This window comes from Emydura macquarii, unplaced genomic scaffold, assembly GCF_026122565.2.
Source record: "Emydura macquarii macquarii isolate MOO-44397 ecotype Brisbane River unplaced genomic scaffold, CSIRO-AGI_Emac_v2 contig_3220, whole genome shotgun sequence".
NCBI classification, from domain to species: Eukaryota; Metazoa; Chordata; order Testudines; family Chelidae; genus Emydura; species Emydura macquarii.
The window spans coordinates 6,531,911-6,553,933 of NW_027133357.1; the positions used below are offsets into that span (position 1 = coordinate 6,531,911).

Genomic DNA, 22,023 nt, shown 5'->3' on the forward strand with positions numbered 1-22,023 from the left:
GCCGCTGATCATGCGGGCACCAAAAGTTTTAAAGGCATGATAAGATTTCCAGTGAGAGATGTAGACTGGACATCCAGCCGGGCCATCCTATCTACCTAGAGGTTGGTTCAGATGGTGCTTTGGGATTTGGATGGATGATGAAAGCTAATGTTAGCTCCTTTGAAAAAAACAGTAGCTTCTCTGTTTCCAGTGATGGCTACCCTTTTGCTCACTGTTATTGCGATATTATGTTTAACACTAGGATTTTATATATTTTAAACATTTATTTTTAACCTGATGTAACCCTCTAATTTTACATGGGATTTTTGTGCATGCACATTTTCTTAAAATAGCTTTCTTCCCCGGCCATCTCTTCCTCTCAGCATTGCCCAGGGTTTATTTGTTTTTCCCTTGCTAACTTCTTTTAATAGTTACTTGTTTTCTTATTAGCCTTTTAAAATGTGTACTTGGTTTGCTTGTTTCGCTGCATTTCTGAGGCCTTACCTACGCACAAAAGTTGTACTGCTTTCACTGTACCAGGGTAGTTAAAGCAAGACAGTCCCTGAAGTGAGGATGCAGTGACACCAGTATCTGTCTGCATAGCTTCGTATTTATATGAACCCTGTTACTGTAATATTTGAGCACCTCACAATTTTTAATGTATTTATCCTTACAACACCCTGATGAGGCAGGGTAGCCCCATGTTACAGATGGGAAACTGAGGCACAGAGGGACTGTGGCTCAGATCCTGAAAGGTATTTAGGCTCCTTATTGCCTAAATATCTTTCAGGATCTGGGCCAAAGTGACTTCATTCAGGATGGTTGTGGCAGAACCCAGAGTCTGCTATGGCCTAGGCTGGGGTGCTAACCACTAGACCCTCACCAGTTAGCTTATTCGTCTCCAGGAAGGAGAGGCAGCTATAACAGCATCCACATTCGATGTTGAACTAACATCTCACTAGAAAATCACATCCTAACCAAAACAGACACATCAAGACAAACCTGTGCATAGACCAGGCCTCACCCAGTTTGTTAACACCAGCCAGCTGCTAGCTCACACACAAATGAAGTATTCCCACCACAGCTGGCCTTAGAGCTGAATCACAGAGCCCAGAAGGCTTAGCTTCCTGAGAGGCAGTTATAGAAACCTCCTGGTTTGCAGGGCTAGAGTTTTGTACAGAATAAGGTAGTTCTGGTCTGCAGCTGGTGGGCTTGTCCTCACTCTGAGTGCCAGAAAACAAACAGAAGAAAGGAGCTGAGAGGTTTTCCCTTCATGCAAGGTAAGCAGTTTTGTGTTTGAGAGTCTGCCTATACAATTAAGAGCCAATGTCCTTAAGAGATGGGTTCCTGACCCAACCCTTCATGTTTGTAGTATCCTAGCCAGTTCCAGGGAAGAAACAAAGAGAGAAAAGGGAGTTCTGACTATTGTACATCTGGAGCTCTGCTTTCAGGGCCCCTCAAATAAAATCACTGCTCCTCTTGCTCTGAGTTTGCTGCTACTCAGGCCCCAGCTATTCCTAAAAATTAGCAATTCTCTTTCCCATCTAATGAGAGAAGGGTGCATTCCCTGCTCCTCTCAATGTGATGATCACCCTTGAGCCAAATGAAGGTCCGGGAAATCAGCAGAGGCGGCAATGACCAAATCCCTTGGTTTGCAGAGAAATCATCTGAACGTGAGGAAACTGGTAACTTTCTGCATGGACGGTTTAATTTAAAGTTGAATGAATGAATGTTGTAGTTGGTTGGTGTCCTGGGCAGCATATTTTGCATAGCGGGGAAACTGAGGCACTCTGTTCTTTAATGGTCCTGTGGTGGAAAGATAGTTTGACATGTTGGAGTCATGGTCAGAGAATGATCTTTAGAATGATCTAGTCCAAGCTGCATCTGGGTAACAAAAGGTTAATACAGCAGGAGAACACTGCAGTAGCAACTGTTGTGTAGTACAGCCCTAAAGGCTTATGTCACTAGAACATAGCATGGGGAAATGGGACTCATTTCGCAAGTGATGCGGGAGTGTGATTGCTATTATTTATTTGTATTGGGATAGCGTCTCACAGCCCCAATCATGGATCAGGGCCCAGTTGTGCTAGGTGCTGTACAAACACAGATAAAGATGGCCCCTGCCTCCAAGGTCTTAAAATCTAAGTACAAGAAAAGGGACCACAGGTGGCAGATAGAGTGGGAACAAAAGGAAATAATGAGGAAGTATTGGAGGTGTCATGTGATGATTCCAGAGGAAAGTAGTTATTAACCGAAAGAGGGGCTCACAGCACAGCCTTGGTTCTGAACACCCCCCCCCCCCAAAATAGCTTTAGATGCTTGGTTCTCTCTCTTTCAATGCTCAGTGGTGCATCAGGTAATCTTTAGCTATGTCTTTGAGGGGTGGGGTGATGAAGGAGGGATGGTGCTTAAATATTACAAAGCCCTGTAGAAAGGGAACGACGTGCAAATGACCAGTGATTTGGGGAACATGCTTCATTGGTCAAAATAGGAGTGCGTGTCAAATTTTCGCAGGGGATCAGTTTCCATTGGCTTTGAGTGGGGAAAGTGTCTTGGTATGTACCTGTAGTTTTACGATTCAGTCGCTAGATGTCTCTGTGTGCTGCATAAACTTCCAGGCAATTTATAGTCCCTGATTTTAAAAAAAAAAAAAAAAAAAAAGGCACAAAGCCTGGAGCTCAAGCTGTATGGAAGACAAACCTGTCTGTAGTTAAAGTTTGTGTTGGATAACTAGCACCTGCTGTTTAAGCAGGACTGTGTTTCCTTTTATCATGATGGACACCTTCCCTGTAGACTTCCAGTAACTCTTGGTGTGCAGTGCTGTGAATTAACTACATGCTCTGAGACTCTCGTGAGCTCTGATGGCCATTCCATGCTCTGGCATTTACTTCAGTCTTTGCAGCTTGGAACCTGCCTTTGACTGGGTCTCATGCTAGCTTTTTCAGGGCCCTATGTGAAGACATGTCGCAGCCTCTTCTCCAGCTCCATCCTGTCACAGAGGGTTTGCACACCCCACTCCTCCCCCCCCCCCCCCCATCACCATAGACTGTTCACTTGCAACCCAGCGCATTGGGATGGGGAGAGCATCTCTGCCCCAGTTTGTGAGCCTCAGTGTCCGATGGTGATTCTTTAGACGGGCAGGAAGGAGACCCCAGATTCATATCCTGATGGTGGGCAGCTAGGGACTTCACCATATGCTGTGATAAAGCTGAGGCAGAGGTTGGATGAAGCCCAAAATGGAGATGAGTGTGACATGCACACGACAGGGGGCTGATCTTGTTTACGAAGGAGATCTCCTTCAGCTGGAGTGACGGGGCTGGTGTCAGACAGGAAGGACCAGGGTTTTAGTTTGGATGGTGCAGGTGTTTGTGGGCGATGTAGCTGATAACTGTGTCTGATGCAGATCTGTTACTGCGGGGTCAGTTGCGGGCCCGTGATGCAGGGCCAGGGGAAGGATGGAATCCTATGGAGACTCTGCAGGCCAATGGGCATCCTCTGCTCTGTTCTTCTGAACGTATTGCATAGGCGGAAGTTTACCGCGTACTGCAGTCTCCCACCATCCATCAGGCAAGTAGCTCAGTGGGAGTTTGCAAGGTTGTAATTTACCTTCCTGAATGGCTCTTGGTCTGATTAATTACTTGCTTAGCAACTGCTCATTTGTATGTTGCTGGTGAAGCCAGAAGAGGAACAGCCAGGAAATGTGCATGTCTTACCTAGAACAGGACTATCATGATGGAGCAGGGTGTCTCAGCACGACGGAGCAGGGGTGGGAGGTGCAGATGAAGGGATTTTAAAACCATTACTGGGCCTTTCTTGCTGATGAATAACACTGAGAATCCAATGGTGCTTCCTCCTTAGGAGATGAAGAGTTAAACCTCCATTGATCCCGGGAATGCATATCAGTCCTAAATGAAACCATCTGTTTCCAAGCATTACCATTCCTGGGTGAGATGAGCAGTTAAGTCTCAGCTCTGCAGCGTCATACAGAACTAACCCTCCTGGTGGGGGGAGAGGGTATTTATTGTATTTCTTTATTTTTATTTAGCAAACTGTTTAATTTTTCAAGTCTCTCCTTCCAACACCCCACTCCCCCATACTCCCACCCCGATTGTGCTACCGTAGCACAGATGATCATAGAGGTCCTATTGTGCTAGGCACTGTACAGTCAGGCCCTGAAACCTGAAGGGTACTCCAGCTGAGGAGCTGAATGAGGAAGTGACTTGCCCAAGGTCACACTTGCAGAGTCTGTTGCAGAGGTGGGAATAGAGCTCAGCTCTCCTGAGTTCTAGTCCAGTGCCTTTGCCACGGGACGGCCCTTCATCTCAGGGCACTTTAAAAGTCAAACCCTGTTTCTCTCTCTCTCCAAAGGCTCTGATTCATGGTTTTCAGACGCCGGTTGGTTCATGTCCAAGCTCATCGGCTGCCTCCCTTGCTCAATCCTGTTCCATCTTACGGCCTGTGCTGTATGTGGGAGCTGCTGCCCTGGGAATTAGTCAGGTTTAGGTGTGGTTGGGAGCAGCTAGCGCAGCGACTGGAAGGAGCTGCTGATCGTTCCTAGGCATCAGAGATGCATAAGCGGTTTCTGTGCCGAGGCTCCTCGTTCACTTCGGCTTTGGGCTGGGAGGAAACTGAAGGTGAAGCTGGGACGTGAGAAGGCTAGTGTCAAGGGCAGGTGCTGATGAAAAGAGTTTTAAGCAACTCTTGCCTTGTTTTAAAGGAGCCCTAGATCAGGACAGTCCTTCCAGTGCAGAGGGAGGGAGTATAGTGGGACCACAGGGGCTGATGCGACTATTGGAATGAACCACTAGAAATGGTAGGCACAAAAAGTTCCAAAGGGTTCAATTCGGGATGCGTTCTACCTATCTATGGCATTGTGAGGCCCCCATCGCTGTAACGTCTGGTCACCTCGCAGTGTTTATCCTCCCAACTCTGTGGGGAGGTAGGGAAGTGCTATTAGCCCCACTGTACAAATGGGAAACTGGGGCACAGAGAGACTAAGGGGCATGCCAAAGATCACTCAGGGAGTCTGTGTCAGAGCTGGAAATTGAGCCTGGAGTCCCCAGTCCCAGGGCAGTACCCTAACCATGGACCAGCCTTCCTGCTTTCGCTGATGGCAGTGGTGGAAGATCAAACCTGTAGCAAGGAGAGATGGGCCTGAACTGGAATCCCAAATCCTGACCACCTCAAACTTTGTGTGTGTTTGGGAACAGAACCCAGATTGGAATTGCGCCACGCCTGGCCCCTAGTGACCAGAACGGACAGGAGCGGAGCCCCAGGTCTGAGCACCTTCGAATTTTGGGTGTGTTTGAAACACTGTCCCTGAGCGCCTCTCTCTCTCAGGAATAAATCACCTTGGCCCTTCTCAAACTCTGGTCATCTCTGGAGTCCCGAGTGAAGCTGAAACCCCAGATCCAGGCAGCAATGAGTCCTGGGAAAGTTTGGGTCTGGATCAGCACTTTGCAGGCTCATTCCCATCTCTCCACTGACCCCCCTCCCTTGCCAGCTTTCAACCCAGCGGCGTGGACCCACTCACGTGCCAGGGTTCCAGCTCCTGCATGCAGCAGGAAGCGCACACCTCTCTGCGACATTCACCTTTGCCCGAAGCACAGCGGGCTGGGGAAGGAGAGAGCCTCTCAGAGCAAGGGAGTGCGAGTTATAGACGTGGACTGAGGGCAGCCCGTGGCTCCTTGGTGTCAAGTTCTCCTTAAAATAGATCTAAGCCCTGGCTTCAAGGAACAGCCTTGTGTGCGGCTTCAAAGAGACGTTCTATGGAGCTTTGGTGACGCCTCCTCTTTCAAGAGCCGTCCTGCCCCAAAGTGGCAGAGATGGGCACTAAATTCTGGATCCAAACACCCGCTGCCCCAATTTTCTGGAGGTTGGAGCTCCTTAGTAACAGGTCCCTATCTTTATGATGGGTTAAACCAAAATCCAGGATGTTAATTTTTGTATTACAACAGCACCTAGAGTACTAGATTATTTGCATGATTGCAGTCCCGTCTTGCTGGGCGCTTGCATGCACATAATTAGAGACCGCCACTGCCTCCTAGAACTTGATCTAAGTAGACAATACAGAGAAATTGCACATTTTCTGAGGCACAGCGAGATTGAGAGACTTCCCCAACTTCACACAGGCAGTCTGTGGCAGAGCTGGGAATTGAAGTCTGGTCTCCTGAAGAGTCTCAACCCAGTGACTTAACCACAAGACCACCCTTCCTTTTGATCTAGGCTCAGGATCGTCTCTCATCCTGAGCTCCTGTGTACAATTTGTTTGGACCAATCTCTCAAGTAATAGCTGAAATTTATGAAGTACCTTTCAGGGATCAAGGAATGCTTACCTCACTATAAGTGGGGAATCCCATGCTGCTGAAATGCAGCCATCTCTAGGGTGGTGTGCAGCTGCTGTAAAACAGTGCACAGCAACACCATGCTAAAGTTTCAGCCTGCAAGTGGAGAACTTTGCTCCATTCCCCCTGCAGTTTCAAATGGATGCAACTGCCCAAGTTGGAATTTGAGCAGGAGCAAGGTTAATACCCTTAATTGTTGTAATGAGCGCCATGAGAGCTATAATAACCGAATAGTTTGGATCCTGAGTTTTGTGAATGTGCTGCTGGAGGCGCAGCCTGAGTGGGGGGGCCCTCACCAGGCTGGGGCGTGGAGTCTTTCCTGTCTCCAGGGGGAGAAAACCACCTACTCAAGAGCCAGCACCACTGCGTGTAACAGCCTGTTGAATTTTTCTTGCCAGTCTCCCATCTAGGTAATAAATCTGCGGGTGAGCCCATGGCCCACTAGTGCTGGGCTGTAAGTGGATGCCTGTTAATTAACCAGTCTGGGAAGCGCACGGTCCCCACTGAGCCAGCGTCCCTGGAGTGTGGTGGGGGCTGGCACCTCAGCCCCATGGCTGGAACCTCGGTGTGGAGCAACCTCAGAGCTGCAGCTCATCCCTGCTGGTACCTGTCTCTCTCCTGTTCTCACAGCTGTCGCGCTCTCCTGCTGTTCCTCTGGCTCCTGCCAGCCACCATCCTCTCTGGCATCTGCTTCTGCCGTTAGATTTGCTAGCATGGGCTGAGCCCACCTGGTCTCCCCGTATCTTATTGCAGTTTCAAGTCCCCTTCCGAAAGGAGGTGTCGCTGGCTCCTGTCTAAGGGACTGGAGTGTTTCCAGCTAGTTGATTCCAGGGTTTGCTATGTCCCACATCTAACGGCCCTGTCGGTCCCCACGGCACAGCTCAGCCCATGCCGCTAGAGATGGATGCAGGCTCCCCTGGTGAACTGTGGACATTGGGGCCTCGTATGTGTCCCAGCCTGGTTCTGGACCCACCCCAGAGGAAACCGTGACCTGGCTAGGTTGGCCTTTCCAGTCTCAGGCATCACCATGGCCAGCCTTGGCTGCCCTGCAGACTCCTCCCATCACGAAACCAGTCTGACCTACCTATAGAGCTGCGCTGCTGTCGGAGCGCTCATGTAGTCATGTTATGTCAATGGAGCGGAGAGAGCTCTCCCACAGACTTAATAAAACCATCTCAATGAGCTATGGTGGCAGGAGAGCGTCTCCCGCTGACATTGTGCTGTGCACACGAGCACTGATGCTGGCAAAACTTACGTTGCTTGGGAGTGGTTTTTTTCCCCCCTTTTCCCCCATGCCTCTGAGCAACAGACGTTTTGCTGGCATAAGTGCTAGTGTAGACAAGGCTGAAGTGTGGCCCAGGGCTTTCTCCTGTAAGGCAGCTGCCACTGGTACCCATGTCTTGGGCTGAAGGCGCAATGTGAGTGCGATTCACCCAGCCATCCGTGCAGCGGACTCTTACCTGAGATGCGATTTCTCTTCCAGAAGAACCTAGAGTCTCTTAACCAAGGTCAGGGCCGCACTGGACTGACACCTAGGAAGAGATCCTCCCTGCCCCACTGACCTCACAGACCAGAGGGCGGAGAGAAGTACGTTAGGGTCATTTTAAAGACAAGGAAGCAGGGCCCAGAGGAACTGCACCGGAGCTGGCAACTGAACGCAGATCTCCCAAGTCCCTGTTCATCCCGGCCTTCCCTTTCATGCCTTGCTGGTACGTTTGCTTCCTGCCTTTCCTGAGCCTTGCTGCCGGCTGCGTGGACTGCAGGGGGGAGAGCTGGAGTTCTGTTCTCTCCGCTACCGCTCACCTGCCAAGCAAATAAAATTAAACTAATGAAGCACAGCACACCTCCTGGCATGCACGGCCGTGTTCAAATGACTGCAGAATGAGTCACATGGGCTGCCGGGGGGGGGGCTGTGCATGGACCGCAACTGCCTCCAATTATGCTGCTCTGTGGGTACCTTGTGCAGGGGCAGGGTGAGTCAAATCCACTTTATTGCCATTCCTGGATCTTTCTTGATTATTTGAACAGAATGAGCTTCCCTCCCCACCCCGCCCATCCCCGGTGAGTTCCAGGAGTGATCCTAGCTAATGACTGGTGCTCCTATGCTCTCGCTCCCCCCACCCTGCCAATCACGACCCCCTGTGCTATCCCTGCCTGGGGTTAGCCAGCCTGCTAGGACGCTGACTTGCGCCTCTGTTGCATGTGCACTCGAGTTCATTTCTCCCTACTCTTGCTCCGTTCCCGTCTCTGCACATCACATCACACTGCCTTTCTGCCTGTAGGATTGTTACACCCCTTGCCCCTCCTGCAGGAGGAACCCTCCAAAGGGGGGGGGATGACAGGTAGAGACTATGTGGTGCAGGAGGGGTTGTTGCACTCCCAGCAGTCCATCCACCACTCTTTGGTAAGGGGCGGAGCCAGAGTTTTGGGGGTGCTGGCCTGTTTTACATTGAACCCTGGCTTCCGCAGAAGTGGTTTTGATGAAACTGCCCCTATTTATAGGGCCTGATCTTAAGCCCCTTCTCTCCATTGACCCCAATGGGCTTTGGATTAGATCCACAATGCCAAAAAAAAAAAAAGGTCTGACCCAGGAGCAAAGAAATCCTCCCCTTCCCTCCCCCCTGGTTAATCAACCCATTTTTGTCACATGGGTGAGTAGAGGCATATGCTAGACCAAGACCATTCTACAACTGCAGCATAACATGGTCTGGTCTTGCTTGTGGCATGTCATAATGACCCGGTGTGGGGAAGTTGGGGGTCCAATGTGATCCCCAGATGGTCCTCCTTTCTGTGCAGGGCCCCAACCGCTGACTTGACTGACACACACGAGTCTTTGCTTGCATGAGACCCGCGGAGCGAGCGCGCTAGGGGAGAGCTGGCAAGAGTCCACTGGCCAGTGTCAGCAGCAGCTCTGGTGTGGAAAGTGGACAGGCTCCTCTTAAGTTAATTCTGGCTTGACGGGAACTAGGAAGGATCAGAAATCTCCCCAAACCCAGGCAAGATTCCCTGTCTGATCCCCAATGTGCGAAGAGATTCCATAAGCTATAGTGAAGCTACCAAGCTTCTTGGTGTTGATCCAAATGCAACCTTCAAAGCCCCTGGCATTTTCCCTTCCTTGCTGCTATGAAAAATCAACATCTGCTTGGCATAATTTCGCTATTGCAGTGTTTCCATTTTTCTAACAAAAGCATCTCTCTCCTCCAGATGTTTCATATGGGGGGGGGAGTGTGGGGAGGGGATCGGTTTTGTTTCTCGAAGCCATCTATTCTACTCAGAACCCCAGATCCAAGCACTGGAAGTTCACACTTGGAGCCCTGGTCTGTTTGTATTGTGGTGTAATACCTAACTGAAATCCAAGGCCTGTGATGCTGTAGGCAGAGTAAAACCATCGTTGACCCAAAGGGCTGCCAATCTAAATAAATAGACCAGACTGGTAGGTTGGAGTAAAGATTATTGTCTCCATTCTACAGATAGGGGAACTGAGATCTAGAGATGAAGTGACTTGCCCAGAGACAAAAAGGGAGTCTGTAGCAGAGCCAGACTTCAGTTCCCCTGCCTTAGCTACAATCCTGTGTCCTAGTTTTATGCTATCCTTTTTTTTTTTTTTCTTTCTTTCCCCTGGGTGTGGTTCTGAAATTTGCAATTGGTCTCTGCCTTTTAAATAGGCTGCACCAAAATCCCAGATCCAAACTCCCTGGAGCTTTGAGATTTTGATTGTGTGTCTGCCTTGAGCCCTACTTTGGCTTCTGTCTTACTGTGCAATGAGTCTGTACAGACCAGGCCCTGGCAGAACCGGAGCAGAAGCCACATGAACCTATTTTAAGCACTGTCCAAAGCTGATTCTTAATCCTAGAGCATCCATTTTTCTAGATCATTTTTTATTGTTTGGTGAAAACTAATCCATCAAGCTTTTTTTTTTTTTTTTTTTTTAACCTGTCTCCCACAGCTTTTTGTCTGGTTTTATGTCGCCTCCTCACGTGATTGTGTGGAGATCTCTCTCTCTCTCCTGTTGGACTGCTGGGACTCAGCAAGGAGTCTCTTAGTTGTGTGATGTAACTGACTTTATTCTTTCTCCACTGCTTGTGCACAGGGGTCTCTTTACATGGGCTTGTTAGAGCTGCTGCTGCTGCTGCTAATTTTAGAAATCAACCCGATGAAGGAGGTTCCTTTCCTTCAGCATTGTATCCAAGTGTCTCTTGCACTCCTGTCATGGGGGAAGGCGTTGACTGGGGGCGCTGTGCGTGTGTGCGTGCATATCCCCTGATTCTCCAAGTTCAAGGCTAGGCTTGACTAATTAAAGCAGACCTGTTGTCAGAGGCCGTTTTTAATTGGCTTATGGTGTGAAAAACCGTGAAATCTGGGCCATGTTTTATTAGCGTTCATATCGCTTTGAACAAGATGGGCGTAATTAAACTCGGGCTGTCATTTTAACTCTGCTCAGTTCAAAGAGAGGGTTTACTTTTAAGCTTTATAGATAGCATAGCCCTCTGATAGCCAAGTCAGGGATATCCTTTTCCCCTCTTTGCACACACCTCCACACTTATCCTGTAACCTGGATGGAACAGCAGCTTGTGAAACAATGGGGACTATCTTCTTTGCTGGAGATGTAATCCATCAGAGTGGACTGTGAGCAGCAGATTGTTCTACATCTACTAAGCAGAGCAGTGCTCCAGAATCTATTTCATTTACGCCTGACCCGAACCCTCTTTTGTACCGATTTCACTTTTTGTTTAGCAATGACTTTTTTAAAAACCAAAATAACAAAATCCGTACGACACCTAGAGCAGATGCAGTTTTATTGCTAGAAAAGTGTCTTATCCTGGCATTATTCCCTGGCATTATGGGAGTAAGCTATAGCCGTATAAGCATCATTATAGAAATATTATTGCATCTACACTTGGGGGTTGTCACTTCAACCAGATCTGTCTTAAATTGATATAGTTAAAGCAGTAAAAAATGCTGTGTTAGACAAACCCTTGGGGTGTATGTGTTTCTAGCCCTCATCACTAAGCTAAATTGGAAAACATGGACTGATAGTAAACTGATGTTGTCTTGGGCAGAATTCTCTGCCCAAGTTGATTTTTACTATGGTGTGACCACTGAAGGCAATGGGGTGCAACTCCTCATTTATGCCAGTGATATCTGTGTCTGCAGATGTTCTGAAACAGCTGGCCTGTGAGAAGTGTGAACAATCTCCATTCCTCTGTGGCGTGGTGACTCTGGAACCTAATGATGGAAGCCGCTTTTTGAAAATGACTTAACTATTTCACAGCTGCTTGCTTAAAGAGGAAACCTCTACCTAGAGCATTCCTTCCCTTATCTCCTCGATAGTCTGCTATTCATATGCCCCTGTGCAACTTCATACCAAAAAACAAACCAACAAACTGCAGCATGTTCAAAGCTGAGGGCTTGAAACGAACGTGCTTTTCAATCCAGATAAACACCCTAGGAGCTGCGGTGCAATGGGAGGTTGGAATCCATGCCCATGTGTGAAGAAGTGGCCAGAAGGCCCCTTCCCCACTCTGGCATCCTCCTCTCTCTCCAGCCCAGAGGTCCTTGGCCATCACTAGCTCTGAATGCAAGGCCGGTACACATCTCTTGCTGCTTACCCCCTCTGGAAAGGATGGGGAGGAGACCCAGCACTTGGGAGAGCTGGTGGGCAGGGGAGGAGATCAGGAGAAAGCAGGCTGCACTCCCCCTGCAGGGTGGGGAGGTCTGGGAGGCACAGTGCTTCCCGGAGTCCCCCGGGGCGCATCAGCTGCAATCCATCCAGAGTATCTCAAAGGCCGGGTAACCCTCTTGGTCTATTAAGTGCAGTAGAACCTCCGAGTTACCAACTCTTTGGGAACGGAGGTTGTTTGCAACTCTGAACAAAACATGATGGTTGCTCTTTCAAAAGTTTACATTGACTTTTTACCGCTTTGAAACATTAATGTGCCGAAGAAAAATGCTGCTTTCCCTTTTCTTTTTTTAGTGGTTCGTTTAACACAGCACTGTACTGTGTTTGTGTTGGTCTGTTGCTGCTGGATTGCGTATTTCCGGTTCCAATGAGGTGTGTGGCTGACTGGTCAGTTCGTAGCTCTGAGGTTCTACTGTATCTTCTCCTCTCCCCTGACAAACGGATGTCCCGTGTCGTGTCCCCCCCCCCCCATCAGAGCCCTTAATGGGTCAGTGTGGTGCCTATCTTTTCCCCACCGAGGCTCTGGCCCCCTCCTTTCCTGGAGTGGTCCCTGCCCTGAAGTGCTTTCTAGCTCCAGTATAACAGCCTGGCTGCTTATCCTCTTTCTTTCCATGGCTGGGGGATAGCGGCGGGGGGGAGGAAGCAGCAAAAGCCTTCAGTGCATGCCATCCAAGCTGCACTGCTACTCTGGGGAGGTGTTTGACATCTGGAGTGCTGGCTTCCATCCAGACAAGGAAAGAAAGGAGAAGCTGCTTAAGGATACACCCTACTTGGCAGCCAGCCAGTTTGCTCCTCGTAGAGACCAGCAAGAACTGGTGGGGAAGAGACTGGGCTGGCTAGGGTGGAGTGCTATTGGAATGAACAACGCCAAGAGAGGAGGTGTTCTCTTTGCTTCTATTGCTCCAGTTCCTCCTGTTGCTCTGAGTCCTGGGATGCCCCAGTGCAGCTCACTTCATCTCTTGCTTCTAGAGCTGAATGCCTCTTTACTTGGGGTGGGCTCACAAGTGGAGCTGGCATGCCAAGGTCTGAAGGCAAATGGCTCTTATCTTCATAATCGGGTGGACTGAAAACCGGGCTCTGAAATCTGAACCACTGGTTGTGGGTTTTTTTGGTTTTTTTTGTAAAGCCAATGTCTCCAAAAACCCTTATTCTAGAGTCAGTTGGAGTCCCTCCGCCACACTCCGCCCTCTGCAACCTGCGCTCCACCCTCAATCTCCGTGCAAGTCGCTGCAGCTTAAATAGCTGACACGCACAAAGGGTGGAGGGGAAACTGAGGAATGGAGTTGAAGTGACTTGCCCAGGGTAACCCAGTTCTCCAGAGTCCCCGTCCCATTGGACCATGCTGCTCAAATAGCGTGAGCCCTGTGCTAGCAATTGTGCTCCACCTCTCCTAGCACACTCCTGGACGATGCCAACCTGGGACTTCAGAGGATGGGAGGCCTTGTGTTAGGGGAGATGTTTAAGATACAAGAGCTTTAATTAACGATGAACTGAACGCACGTTTAACTATTCAAGCAGCATGGAACAATGAACAATGGATGGGCTTTTAAAAGGCTGCTTTGTTACAGCCCGGCAGGAACACACCTCTGCTCCCTCCATTTGTTTGGGTCACGTGCTAATTAATTGTGCATGTTCTCCCCTTTCCTTCCCCGACTCTTGGGAAGCTAATGTGCAGTCGTTACATGCTTGCCCTACCTCCACCCCACGCTAGGCCCTGATTCAGCAAGGTTTTAAGTTGAGGAGCGTTTGTACACCCATTTATTTCAAGGGCACTACATGTATCCCTAAAGTTAAGCATGTGCTTGTGCCCATTTCAGAATTGGGGCCCTCGTCTTCTGCCTGGGGGCTGTTTGGTGACTGGTGGTAAGGCAAGGAGAAGCAGAGGAGGGCTGCTCCCTGTTCTGTTTTAATTGAACTCCTGCACAGGGGGAGATGGGCTTCTAGTCATGCTCTTGTGATTGCTCCTAGCTCCGGTGCAAACCTTCAGCTAAGGGCATAAGGTGGAGGAAAAGCAGGATTAATTTGAGATCATCTTCCTTACTGGATGTCGGTCTGAGATCTGCAGTCCAATTCGGGTCCCAGCCAGTGCAATGGGAGTCTCACCCAGTTGTGTGTGTGTGTGACGGTAGCAGCTAGAGGCCTTAACTGAGATTGTGCTGGGTGCTGCTCAGATGCATTGTAAGGGACAGACCCTCCCCCAACAGCGCATGGTCTGAAGAGCAAGAGACCAGAAGGGGTGGGGATAAAAGCTTGTTCCCATTTTACAGCTGGAGGATTGAGGAGCAGACAGGCTCAATGACTGGTCCAGGGTGATAACAGAAGTATCTGTCAGAGCTCAGAAATGAGCCCAAATTTCCCATCTTCACCACAAGCCCATCCTTCCTGGGGTGGAAGGTGTGACTCCTCTTCCGAAAGCTAAGCCATTATACTCCCAAATCATCCAAAGTGGTCCATAGCTTTGGATGCCTCCGTTTCCGGGCACCCAATGCCCGATTATCAGGGGTGCTGAGCTTCCATTATCAGCTGGAGCTCTGGGTGCCCAGCGCCCAACAAGACCTGGCTGTAAATGCTGGAGTGCCGTTCCTTGGGATGAGATTAGGCAGCGTTTCCGTTTCCATTGGGTAAGGCCACACTTTAGGAGCGGTTGTCTTTCTTGTGGAGCCCACCCATTACTGATCATGTAATAGCCCCTGTTGTCATGGAAAAGCAATACTAGAGAAGGCCAGAATGCATTCCTATTCCATCCACATTGAATGCAGCAGCTGACAATGAAGAGAACCAGTCCCCATGGCCCAGATCCTCAAAAGTAGGTAGGTGCCTAATTCCCATTGGGAGTTACACCTGCATATCCTTGAGGATCTGGCCCCGTGTAGCCAGCGTAAGTCTAGAGCAGCAGTTCCCTGTGGGGGAACAACGCAGGGGGCTGGACTGAACTAAGTCCTTACTGGGCATCATCCATCAGAAACAATGGGGGGAGAGAGGGACAGGCCCACGCAACCTTAATTCTGGCCTTTCCTGACTTTGCAAAGTGAAACACTCCCATCTTCTTCTTTAATACAGCCTGGTGTGTGCCATCAAATCTAAGGCTGTGTCGCAGGCATGAGGGGCAGCTGCCCCCGTGAATCCTGCCATCAGTCTGTTCTCCCCATTCCCAAGCCGAATAACCCCTTTATCCAGTACATGGAGTGGACAGGAGTTCCGTTAACAATCTGGCCTTTGTCTTCATACATGAGCCGTTAGGTACTCAGCCCCCACAATTGGGGGCAGATATTCAGATGGGCTCAGCACCTGATGGGTTCAGCCCTTCTGAAAACCCGACTTCTTACTTAGGTGCCTTAAAAGGGAGCTGAGCTCTTTGGAAAACTGTAACCCGAGGGATTGGGCGGGAGATGGGACTGGAACAGGTGAGCGAGGGGATCCGCTGGGAGCGAGATGCCACGGAAAGGGGGTGGGGATGGATGCAGACGGGTCAGGATCCTTGCCGATGGGGAAGAGCGAGACGGCGACGCTGCGGAGCCTGGAGTGGTTGGAGGGGAGGTTTTGTCTTTGCAACAGATTAATGTTTCCTTGGCAGCGTTTCAGTCCCTGGCATTCATGTCAATAATACCCCGAGGCTCGTTTGGTAGAAGGGTGGGAGCCCAAAGGAGAGCTGAGGAGCGAGAGAGAGATGGAGATGGAGCTGAGGACTGGGACGGAGCTAATGGAGGCTCTGGGCAGGCGGGAGGCCATTGGGGCCCCTCTGATATGGGTGAGCATTTTTTTGGGGTGGGGGTGGGGGAGGAGACTTTGGGCAGATGCCCATTGCCCATACCTAGGGGTAGGAGGGTTTGATGGCTCAGCGGGTCAAGGCTGCAGATGGGATGGCCAGAAGGGTTTCATCAGCTGGAAGAGGGGTAGCGAAGAGTTTTTTGTGGTTTTTTTTTTTTTGGGGGGGGGGGGTGGAAGGGAGTTGGAGAGGACATGGGGGCTCATGGCAGCTACTGAGGACAATGGATGGGGGGTTGATGGTTATGGGGGTGAGGAGGGTACTGGGAGGGCGATAATGGGTTCAGTGGGGGGCTGGAGGCTCCTTGAAGGTGGCAATGGTGAGGGGTTTGGTGGTGGATTGGTGGGGTGGGAGTTCTGAGGCGTGGGTTTCTGGTGCACTGGGGGGGTGGGGAGGTGCTGGGGGGTCATGGCACAAGGTCCCTGGAGGGTTCATGGGGAAGGGCTGGGAGGGGGATAGTGAGGAAGCTGCTCCCCAGCTCCTTAGTTCCCATGAACCCGGGGTGGCCACTGGCATCAATTCTGAAGTCAGGCTTGCTCCATGGGAACAATGGGCGTTGGGCTGAGATGCTGGAAGAAAGGGATTGCCTTGCATGCTGTCTGACCACCACTGTTCCAGGACAGCTGTATATGTGTAAATAACAAATGTCCCCCCTTGAAAATAGATCCAGACTCCATGTTACTGATTTTCCTCCTCTGGAAAGATGACTTGCGAGGCCCAAGACATCTGCTACTGCTCAGCAGAGGGCTGACACAATTCAATAGTGCTGAGGCCTGGTTCTTCTGTATGGTTGCTACGCAAGCAATGGGGAGGGGGCAAAGAGCCAAGCCTTTTAGGGTACGTCTGCTCTGCTGTCTGAGGGGTGATGGCAGCGCAGGTGGATGCATGTTTGTTTGCTTTCTGTGCCAGCACTGAATCTGCAGCGTAGATGTGGTGGTGGGGGCTACACAAGCACACTGTGGACCCTGGGAACATATGCTACTGCTAGCCCTTGCTGAAGCATATGCCACTGCATCTACGCTTGCTTTAGCCACGCGACCCCTGGTATGTCTACCCTGGCTGTGATCACACCTCACTCTGCCGGTGCCCTCTGTCTGTTCCGATCCCATCCGCTCCTCAGCCACTGTAGGCCTGCTGTAGAAGAATGTACGAGGCCTGAGATTATCCACCATTGCTGCTGGCCGTTCCTATTCCTGCAGTGGGAGAACTGGGCGTGTGTGAGTGTGTGAGTGAGTGAGTGAAATAAAGTTTGCAGACCTAAGAGTGAGGCAGGTTGTGGGCAAGCTGCCTGCACCGCTCAGGAATGCGAGAGAGAAGGGCTGTGCTGTTTGGCTTCCCAAAGTGCAGCCTTTTCATCACAACGCTGAATCAATAAGAAACATAATTACTTTGACAAAGGAAAATCCATGCTGGCCTTGACTGCTTGGGCTTGCTCCGAGGAGGACAATGTTTCGTTACAAAGTATCAGGACATGAATATTTAATGCCCGAGAGGATTTTTCTTTCGGGAGATGGTTGTATGAATTATGAAAACATTCCCAAAAGAACACAGGTTGTCGTTTCTGACGGCTGTCTCCTTTCTCTCATCACTGGTACCTTTCAGGAGCACTGGTGAGGATGGTGGTGGTGGGGTTCTGGGGTTAAAAAGCCCTGGACTTGGGACCTGGATTTGTTTCCTGGCTCTGTCACAGACTCCCCGTGTGACCTGGGATGAGTCATTTAAGGCTGGCCTACGCTACAGGGGCTATATCTTCAGCGCCGCAGCTATGGGCCATAACACCGTAGCACAGACAGAGTCTGCAATGAGTGAAGGGGGTTTTCCCGTTGCTGTAAGCGCTCCACTCCCCACGTCACTGCAAGCGTTCTGCCGTCGACCTGCCTGCATCTAGGGCAGGGGTGAGGTTGGCTTAGCTTGAGCATGGTGGGAGTGTGAGTAGCTGCAGTTCTGTTGAGCTACATTCCAAGTGTAGACCGGGTCTTTGTCTTTCTGTGCCTCAATTCCCCATCTGTAAAAGCAGGCTAATAACCCTTCTTTTGTGTCTTTTTTTTTTTTTTTTTTTTTTTTTGTCCACTTCATTTGTAAACTCAGGCCCTCTCTCACTCTGTCTGTACTGCACCTAGCACTGTGGGCCCTGGTCTCTGTTGTGACCTCTGGGTGCCTCTGAAATAGTAAACAATACCAATGTTCTCTGGTATTTTCCATGCATCTTGCAGCTGCTTTCAGGCAGCCAGCCAGCAGAGGCCATTAGTCCAACCCCCAAGTATATAGCGTTGTCAGGAGGACTCCAGGGTGGGCGGTCTGACTCCAAAGCACAGCTTCTGTAATGTGTTCACTTCACTAGCCCAGCGAGGTGACCGAACGCTGAATGAGCATGTTTCCAGCCAGCATTCACTGGGCATTCTAAACCAGCTGGTGCACCACCGCTGCCCTCTACTGGCTGGAATCAAGCCGTGTCAAAGGCCCTATACTGCTAACGAGTGAGGGAGATTTTATTTTCCTTTTACTGAGTGTTATGGGATCTTTCTGTAGCAGGAAGGTCCAAGTTCTGTGCCTCAGTTCTCCATCTGTAAAAGCAGCACAGTGACAATGGATTTGTTCCAAGAAAGTAGTTGGGACAGCTTCTCTTCTCACTCACAACCGTGTAAATCCAGAGTCACTCTACTGGAATTCAGCTAGCCACCCACCAGTGCTAAGACCTCCCAGCTCACTCTGGCTACCTTTTGTCTCCTTGCTACAAGCAGTTTTTCTAGGTGGCTGTTTTGTGAAACCCGTGCTGTCTCCCTCCATGTACACCTCATCCTTTTTGCAGAAAACTTCCTTTTGGGTTGAAACTTTTCTAATTTTCCTTTTTTTTTTGTATGTATAATTTTTTGTTTTTCCCAAATACAACAAATACTAGCTTCATCGTCGTCATCCGTGATCACTGGGGACGAGGATGCTTCATCATAATAAACCAAGATTCATAATACCAGGTTCATCATAGTACACCGAATAAGTAAAGGGGCTTAGGATACAGGGAGGAGAGGGGAAGTGACACATCTAACTTCAGGGTCTACATTAATCATAGACCTTACCCTCCCCCCCAAAATGCCCAAATTGCTTAAAATTTTGCAGGCACTCCCCTTTTGTGGAGTGCCAGTCAGGCGTTAGCTGCATGATCAGCGCTATTGCATTATTCCCCCAACTTGTCAACCTTCAGCAGGTGCAGAATTTGCCCCCCACCTATGACCCCATTGCCCTGACGGGAGCTACCCTCTCCCCCTCAAACCCAGAAGTCTGACTACAGAGACCTACAGAAGAGGAGTCCACAGTGTCCGTATCTGTTGAACGTGGAAAGCGTCCTAGAAATGCAGGCCTGGAAGGGGACTCGAGAGGGCATCACATCAGCCCCCTGTGCTGCGGCAGGGCCAAGTACACCTAGACCATCCCTGGCAGGTGTTGCTCCAACCTGTTCTTAAGAACCTCTGTGATGGGGATTCCACAGCCTCCCTTGGAAGCCTAGTCCAGAGCTTAGCTACCTTTCTAGTTTGTTTTTCCTGGTATCTGATTTAAGTCTCCCCTGCTGCAGAGTAAACCCAGGATTTCTTGTGGCCCTTATCACCATAGTATCCGAGCCCCTTCAATGCATTGGTCGGCCTGACATCCTGTGAGGCAGGGCAGGGCTATTATCCCCACTCTACCGATGGAGAACTGAGCCACAGGGATGGAGTGCATCTTCACTAGGGAAAAAGGTGTGTTCAGAACTGGGGTTGGCTCCCTTGAGGTAAAAGCCCAGTGAAGGCAAGGGGGGCTGTAGCTTTCACGCAAGTTAGACTGGCCAGGTGTAGCAATATGACTAGATTAACACTCCTCCCTTCTCCACCCCCCACCCCCTGGCTTTTGCTAATGTGTAAAGATTTTCCTCTAATCATCCTGTCAGGCGCAGAGGGTGAGTGTGCTGTCTGGCTGTCGCAGTTAATTTTACTAGCAAATGCTTCTTTTAAATAAGTGTTGGGGGTGGGGGGTAAAGAGGAGAATTTACTGCTACCAAATGATTGCTGAGAGTGGAAACAGCCCCCTCACATCAAACAGAAAACCTAACATTGTGTCTGGTCTCTCTGGAAATCTTCAGAGCCGGCATTTGAGGATATGAGCGCGTTTCTGGAGTATTGCACATTAGGGGAAGCGTCTTTGCTTTAAAAGACAGCCCCGACCCTGTGCAGGATTCTAGGCAGGGTCGCTGGGCGGCACCTCCCAGGAGAAATCCAACTGCAGGTGCTGCTTTCCTTTTTTTGCATCTTCCATGCCTCCAGCTTCCACCAACCCAACATAATTCATCCCTCCGCTGATCACTTTCTGATGTGTGATGGTTTGTGTGTAGGGTGGTGCCTGGGGTTCCCGAATTTGCTAGGCACTATTCAGACATGTGAGTCCCTGCCCTGATGAGTTGACAGTCTGAACAGACAGAGGGAGTACTGTTGTTCAAATAACAAATATCACAGGATCTTTTTTAGGGGATAAGGCAACAAGCCACGTTTATTGTGAATACAAAAATTTGGTAAATAGTATCAATAATGCAAATACCAGGGAAACAGTATCAATATTGTATCAATATCAATATTGCGCTTTACCTAGTGATTACAAATACAGAGATTCTTGTTAATAAAGTATACTTCATTGACACATGTTTCAATTGGTACTTTCGTACACACACACACACTCTGACAGGCATACACAGACAGGGAGACAGACAAACATACATAGGGATCTCACAGATGTTATAGTTACCAGCCTCTTGGTGCTCGTGGTAGTCACTGGCCAGGTGACTGTAGCGTGAGGGTGAGGAGCAAGGTTCTGCCGATCCGCACCGGTGCTCCTGGCTGGTGTGGTGATGTAGACCGGAACCTCCAGCCTTCATCTTTCTGTCCCATTTTATCGGGAAAAGATCCCATGTAAGGCTATGGGTTTTTGCTCTGTCATGCTGCATCTGCATTTGGTGTGATCCTCAATCACCCACATTGTTACAAGCCTGATCAGATTTTGTTCTTTGAAGTGGGCTGACTCCAGAGTTATCAGGATGGACTCCTCTTCGGCCAGTTGGGTGGTAAAAGTTGTTACCTTCGCTCCTTTCTTCCTCCCTCAAACGTTTGAGATGAGGCTGGTGTTTTCTTCATCATGTTTCAACATGCCTTACTTAGACCAATTGTTCAATCACTCTCCCTGTCTACACCCACCTCAATTGCTCAGCCATTCACACTCCAATCACTCAGTGCAAACTCCTACCTGATACTTTGGGTGCTAAAGGAGCTGGGTTTGAGCCATGCTCCCAACCATGGCACCTTGGCCGATGCAGTGATGGCTCGTGACGCGCTGTTTTAAAACGGGGTCCCTGGTGGTTCTCTCGTGGCTGTCTGTCTCAGATAGATAGTCTCTGTGGGCTGCACTTCTCTATTGATCTAGTGGGCCAGAATTCAGGCTGTAAGACAGACTGTGTCTGTGCACAACTCCCATGGTAATTGGCAAGGCGAGGTGTGGAAATGGAGACTGGGCTAAACGCAGGCCTGGGGTACGGAAGCACAACTCCATTGAAGTTAGTGGAGCTGCATGCACTTATATCAGGCCTGGGAAGGCATATTAGACTCAGGGGGTTGATAAAATGTTATGGGCTGGATTCATCTCTGGGGTAATTCCAGGGGGGTGAGTGTGTTTCCCCTCAAGTGCATTTGCCTGAGTGGAGCAGTGTCTTTCATGGGTTTGTCAAGTCTCCCATTCTGCACGCTTTGGACTGTGCAATGCATGCCGCCTGGAAGGCCTTTTAGAGCACAAGGCGTGAGTTGTGAGCTCCCGTTCAGGGATGTCCTTGAGATGACTTTTATTCCCCACCTATTTTTTAAAAAGTCCCCAGTTCTGGCTGGGGGCCTGCTTTTAAATTGAGATTAAAATGGATTTTGCTTTGTGCAATATTTAGCCTAAAACAAACAGCAGCTCTAATGACCTTAGCATAGCCAGTGTTCCATGCTTCTTAGCCAGCTCTGTAACTTGGGCACTGGAAAAAATCCCCCCTGGGTTTGATGGTGCTCATTGGCTTCATGTTGTTACTGTAACAGCACGTCTGCTTCTCCAGCTCCCAGCCAAAGGGAGAAGAGAACAGAGATGCTCCCAAAATGAGTGTTGGCTTACTTCATTTTTTTTTTTTAATTCAGTTTCCTGCATGATCTTGGGCAAGCCACTTATTTTCCCCGAGGCTCAGCTCCTCATCTCTTACGCAGGGATCA

General features: G+C 49.7%; 1 protein-coding gene across 1 annotated transcript in view; it reads left to right on the plus strand.

The window, feature by feature from the left end:
* The first annotated feature begins 1,123 nt into the window (after positions 1-1,123).
* The window catches only part of GRM4 (glutamate metabotropic receptor 4), a 227,692-nt gene continuing 206,792 nt past the window's right edge, over positions 1,124-22,023 (plus strand). Inside the window, exon 1 of the mRNA XM_067531540.1 lies at positions 1,124-1,259. The gene's annotated coding sequence lies outside the window, so the exon portion shown is untranslated. The remainder of the gene's footprint in view (positions 1,260-22,023) is intronic.